The following is a 6,237-nucleotide window of genomic DNA, read 5'->3' on the forward strand; positions in this document are numbered from 1 at the left end:
TGTCTACCCACCAGTCTCTAGGTTGGTTCCTGTGTCTGTCCACCAGTCTCTAGGATGGTTCCTGTCTGTCCACCAGTCTCTAGGATGGTTCCTGTGTCTACCCACCAGTCTCTAGGTTGGTTCCTGTCTGTCCACCAGTCTCTAGGTTGGTTCCTGTGTCTGTCCACCAGTCTCTAGGATGGTTCCTGTGTCTACCCACCAGTCTCTAGGTTGGTTCCTGTGTCTACCCACCAGTCTCTAGGTTGGTTCCTGTGTCTACCCACCAGTCTCTAGGATGGTTCCTGTGTCTACCCACCAGTCTCTAGGTTGGTTCCTGTGTCTACCCACCAGTCTCTAGGTTGGTTCCTGTGTCTACCCACCAGTCTCTAGGTTGGTTCCTGTGTCTACCCACCAGTCTCTAGGATGGTTCCTGTGTCTGTCCACCAGTCTCTAGGTTGGTTCCTGTGTCTGCCCACCAGTCTCTAGGATGGTTCCTGTGTCTGTCCACCAGTCTCTAGGATGGTTCCTGTCTGTCCACCAGTCTCTAGGATGGTTCCTGTGTCTACCCACCAGTCTCTAGGTTGGTTCCTGTGTCTACCCACCAGTCTCTAGGATGGTTCCTGTGTCTACCCACCAGTCTCTAGGATGGTTCCTGTGTCTACCCACCAGTCTCTAGGATGGTTCCTGTCTGTCCACCAGTCTCTAGGTTGGTTCCTGTGTCTGTCCACCAGTCTCTAGGATGGTTCCTGTGTCTACCCACCAGTCTCTAGGATGGTTCCTGTGTCTACCCACCAGTCTCTAGGAAGGTTCCTGTGTCTGTCCACCAGTCTCTAGGTTGGTTCCTGTGTCTACCCACCAGTCTCTAGGATGGTTCCTGTGTCTACCCACCAGTCTCTAGGATGGTTCCTGTGTCTACCCACCAGTCTCTAGGGTGGTTCCTGTCTGTCCACCAGTCTCTAGGTTGGTTCCTGTGTCTGTCCACCAGTCTCTAGGATGGTTCCTGTGTCTGTCCACCAGTCTCTGGGATGGTTCCTGTGTCTACCCACCAGTCTCTAGGTTGGTTCCTGTGTCTACCCACCAGTCTCTAGGATGGTTCCTGTGTCTACCCACCAGTCTCTAGGTTGGTTCCTGTGTCTACCCACCAGTCTCTAGGTTGGTTCCTGTGTCTACCCACCAGTCTCTAGGTTGGTTCCTGTGTCTACCCACCAGTCTCTAGGATGGTTCCTGTGTCTGTCCATCAGTCTCTAGGTTGGTTCCTGTGTCTACCCACCAGTCTCTAGGTTGGTTCCTGTGTCTACCCACCAGTCTCTAGGTTGGTTCCTGTCTGTCGACCAGTCTCTAGGATGGTTCCTGTGTCTACCCACCAGTCTCTAGGTTGGTTCCTGTGTCTACCCACCAGTCTCTAGGTTGGTTCCTGTGTCTGTCCACCAGTCTCTAGGATGGTTCCTGTCTGTCCACCAGTCTCTAGGATGGTTCCTGTGTCTACCCACCAGTCTCTAGGTTGGTTCCTGTGTCTGTCCACCAGTCTCTAGGATGGTTCCTGTCTGTCCACCAGTCTCTAGGATGGTTCCTGTGTCTACCCACCAGACTCTAGGTTGGTTCCTGTGTGTCCACCAGTCTCTAGGTGGTTCCTGTGTCTGTCCACCAGTCTCTAGGTTGGTTCCTGTGTCTACCCACCAGTCTCTAGGATGGTTCCTGTGTCTAACCACCAGTCTCTAGGTTGGTTCCTGTTTCTAACCACCAGTCTCTAGGTTGGTTCCTGTGTCTACCCACCAGTCTCTAGGTTGGTTCCTGTCTACCCACCAGTCTCTAGGTTGGTTCCTGTGTCTACCCACCAGTCTCTAGGATGGTTCCTGTGTCTGTCCACCAGTCTCTAGGTTGGTTCCTGTGTCTGTCCACCAGTCTCTAGGATGGTTCCTGTGTCTGTCCACCAGTCTCTAGGATGGTTCCTGTGTCTACCCACCAGTCTCTAGGATGGTTCCTGTGTCTGTCCACCAGTCTCTAGGTTGGTTCCTGTGTCTACCACCAGTCTCTAGGTTGGTTCCTGTGTCCTACCCACCAGTCTCTAGGTTGGTTTCCTGTCTGTCCACCAGTCTCTAGGTTGGTTCCTGTGTCTACCCACCAGTCTCTAGGTTGGTTCCTGTGTCTCCCCACCAGTCTCTAGGATGGTTCCTGTCTGTCCACCAGTCTCTAGGATGGTTCCTGTGTCTACCCACCAGTCTCTAGGTTGGTTCCTGTGTCTGTCCACAGTCTCTAGGATGGTTCCTGTCTGTCCACCAGTCTCTAGGATGGTTCCTGTGTCTACCCACCAGTCTCTAGGTTGGTTTCCTGTCTGTCCACCAGTCTCTAGGTTGGTTCCTGTGTCTGTCCACCAGTCTCTAGGTTGGTTCCTGTGTCTACCCACCAGTCTCTAGGTTGGTTCCTGTGTCTACCCACCAGTCTCTAGGTTGGTTCCTGTGTCTACCCACCAGTCTCTAGGATGGTTCCTGTGTCTACCCACCAGTCTCTAGGTTGGTTCCTGTGTCTACCCACCAGTCTCTAGGTTGGTTCCTGTGTCTACCCACCAGTCTCTAGGTTGGTTCCTGTGTCTACCCACCAGTCTCTAGGATGGTTCCTGTGTCTGTCCACCAGTCTCTAGGTTGGTTCCTGTGTCTGTCCACCAGTCTCTAGGATGGTTCCTGTGTCTGTCCACCAGTCTCTAGGATGGTTCCTGTCTGTCCACCAGTCTCTAGGATGGTTCCTGTGTCTACCCACCAGTCTCTAGGTTGGTTCCTGTGTCTACCCACCAGTCTCTAGGATGGTTCCTGTGTCTACCCACCAGTCTCTAGGATGGTTCCTGTGTCTACCCACCAGTCTCTAGGATGGTTCCTGTCTGTCCACCAGTCTCTAGGTTGGTTCCTGTGTCTGTCCACCAGTCTCTAGGATGGTTCCTGTGTCTACCCACCAGTCTCTAGGATGGTTCCTGTGTCTACCCACCAGTCTCTAGGAAGGTTCCTGTGTCTGTCCACCAGTCTCTAGGTTGGTTCCTGTGTCTACCCACCAGTCTCTAGGATGGTTCCTGTGTCTACCCACCAGTCTCTAGGATGGTTCCTGTGTCTACCCACCAGTCTCTAGGGTGGTTCCTGTCTGTCCACCAGTCTCTAGGTTGGTTCCTGTGTCTGTCCACCAGTCTCTAGGATGGTTCCTGTGTCTGTCCACCAGTCTCTGGGATGGTTCCTGTGTCTACCCACCAGTCTCTAGGTTGGTTCCTGTGTCTACCCACCAGTCTCTAGGATGGTTCCTGTGTCTACCCACCAGTCTCTAGGTTGGTTCCTGTGTCTACCCACCAGTCTCTAGGTTGGTTCCTGTGTCTACCCACCAGTCTCTAGGTTGGTTCCTGTGTCTACCCACCAGTCTCTAGGTTGGTTCCTGTGTCTGTCCACCAGTCTCTAGGATGGTTCCTGTGTCTACCCACCAGTCTCTAGGTTGGTTCCTGTGTCTACCCACCAGTCTCTAGGTTGGTTCCTGTGTCTACCCACCAGTCTCTAGGTTGGTTCCTGTGTCTACCCACCAGTCTCTAGGTTGGTTCCTGTCTGTCCACCAGTCTCTAGGTTGGTTCCTGTGTCTACCCACCAGTCTCTAGGTTGGTTCCTGTGTCTACCCACCAGTCTCTAGGTTGGTTCCTGTGTCTGTCCACCAGTCTCTAGGATGGTTCCTGTCTGTCCACCAGTCTCTAGGATGGTTCCTGTGTCTACCCACCAGTCTCTAGGTTGGTTCCTGTGTCTACCCACCAGTCTCTAGGTTGGTTCCTGTGTCTACCCACCAGTCTCTAGGATGGTTCCTGTGTCTACCCACCAGTCTCTAGGTTGGTTCCTGTGTCTACCAACCAGTCTCTAGGTTGGTTCCTGTGTCTACCCACCAGTCTCTAGGTTGGTTCCTGTGTCTACCCACCAGTCTCTAGGATGGTTCCTGTGTCTGTCCACCAGTCTCTAGGTTGGTTCCTGTGTCTGCCCACCAGTCTCTAGGATGGTTCCTGTGTCTGTCCACCAGTCTCTAGGATGGTTCCTGTCTGTCCACCAGTCTCTAGGATGGTTCCTGTGTCTACCCACCAGTCTCTAGGATGGTTCCTGTGTCTACCCACCAGTCTCTAGGATGGTTCCTGTGTCTACCCACCAGTCTCTAGGATGGTTCCTGTGTCTGTCCACCAGTCTCTAGGATGGTTCCTGTGTCTACCCACCAGTCTCTAGGTTGGTTCCTGTGTCTACCCACCAGTCTCTAGGTTGGTTCCTGTGTCTGTCCACCAGTCTCTAGGATGTTTCCTGTCTGTCCACCAGTCTCTAGGATGGTTCCTGTGTCTACCCACCAGTCTCTAGGTTGGTTCCTGTGTCTGTCCACCAGTCTCTAGGATGGTTCCTGTCTGTCCACCAGTCTCTAGGATGGTTCCTGTGTCTACCCACCAGTCTCTAGGTTGGTTCCTGTCTGTCCACCAGTCTCTAGGTTGGTTCCTGTGTCTGTCCACCAGTCTCTAGGATGGTTCCTGTGTCTACCCACCAGTCTCTAGGTTGGTTCCTGTGTCTACCCACCAGTCTCTAGGTTGGTTCCTGTGTCTACCCACCAGTCTCTAGGATGGTTCCTGTGTCTACCCACCAGTCTCTAGGTTGGTTCCTGTGTCTACCCACCAGTCTCTAGGATGGTTCCTGTGTCTACCCACCAGTCTCTAGGATGGTTCCTGTGTCTACCCACCAGTCTCTGGGTTGGTTCCTGTGTCTACTTACACAGCTGTGGAGTCCCAGAGAATTTCATGAAGAGACATGACAGACTTTTCTCCTCCTCGTCATCATCCTTCCGGTTTTATCTGTCAGTGGGCTGGAGACACCAGCTGTGTCCCAAATGGCACCCTTTTCCCTGGTCAGTGCAATACATAAGGAAAATGGTGCTGTTTGGGATGTGGGCTCTGTTCAACAGTAGTGCACTATATAGTGAATAAGGTGCTGTTTGGGATAGAGACACGGAAACAGAACTCAGACACCCACATTATCGTCTACCGGCTCAATATGAACTAAGAGAAGATTTGTCAAAGCCCATCACCACCTAGGGCTAGTGTAACGTTAGGGCTAGTGTAACGTTAGGGCTAGTGTAATGTTAGGGCTAGTGTAGCATTAGGGCTAGTGTAATGTTAGGGCTAGTGTAACAGTAGGGCTAGTGTAACCACCTAGGGCTAGTGTAATGTTAGGGCTAGTGTAATGTTAGGGCTAGTGTAATGTTAGGGCTAGTGTAACATTAGGGCTAGTGTAACATTAGGTCTAGTGTAACAGTAGGGCTAGTGTAACGTTAGGGCTAGTGTAACAGTAGGGCTAGTGTAATGTTAGGGCTAGTGTAACGTTAGGGCTAGTGTAATGTTAGGGCTAGTGTAACGTTAGGGCTAGTGTAATGTTAGGGCTAGTGTAATGTTAGGGCTAGTGTAACGTTAGGGCTAGTGTAATGTTAGGGCTAGTGTAACGTTAGGGCTAGTGTAATGTTAGGGCTAGTGTAACATTAGGGCTAGTGTAACATAAGGGCTAGTGTAACAGTAGGGCTAGTGCAATGTTAGGGCTAGTGTAACGTTAGGGCTAGTGTAACAGTAGGGCTAGTGTAATGTTAGGGCTAGTGTAACATTAGGGCTAGTGTAATGTTAGGGCTAGTGTAACAGTAGGGCTAGTGTAACGTTAGGGCTAGTGTAATGTTAGGGCTAGTGTAACATTAGGGCTAGTGTAACAGTAGGGCTAGTGTAATGTTAGGGCTAGTGTAATGTTAGGGCTAGTGTAACATTAGGGCTAGTGTAACATTAGGGCTAGTGTAACATTAGGGCTAGTGTAACAGTAGGGCTAGTGTAATGTTAGGGCTAGTGTAATGTTAGGGCTAGTGTAACATTAGGGCTAGTGTAATGTTAGGGCTAGTGTAACAGTAGGGCTAGTGAAACATTAGGGCTAGTGTAACAGTAGGGCTAGTGTAACATTAGGGCTAGTGTAACATTAGGGCCAGTGTAATGTTAGGGCTAGTGTAACGTTAGGGCTAGTGTAACGTTAGGGCTAGTGTAAACACCTAGGGCTAGTGTAATGTTAGGGCTAGTGTAACATTAGGGCTAGTGTAACATTAGGGCTAGTGTAACATTAGGGCTAGTGTAACATTAGGGCTAGTGTAACGTTAGGGCTAGTGTAATGTTAGGGCTAGTGTTAACACCTACGGCTAGTGTAACATTAGGGCTAGTGTAACATTAGGGCTAGTGTAACAGTAGGGCTA

The sequence above is a fragment of the Salmo trutta genome, unplaced genomic scaffold (genome assembly GCF_901001165.1).
Source record: "Salmo trutta unplaced genomic scaffold, fSalTru1.1, whole genome shotgun sequence".
In the NCBI taxonomy this organism is placed as follows: domain Eukaryota; kingdom Metazoa; phylum Chordata; class Actinopteri; order Salmoniformes; family Salmonidae; genus Salmo; species Salmo trutta.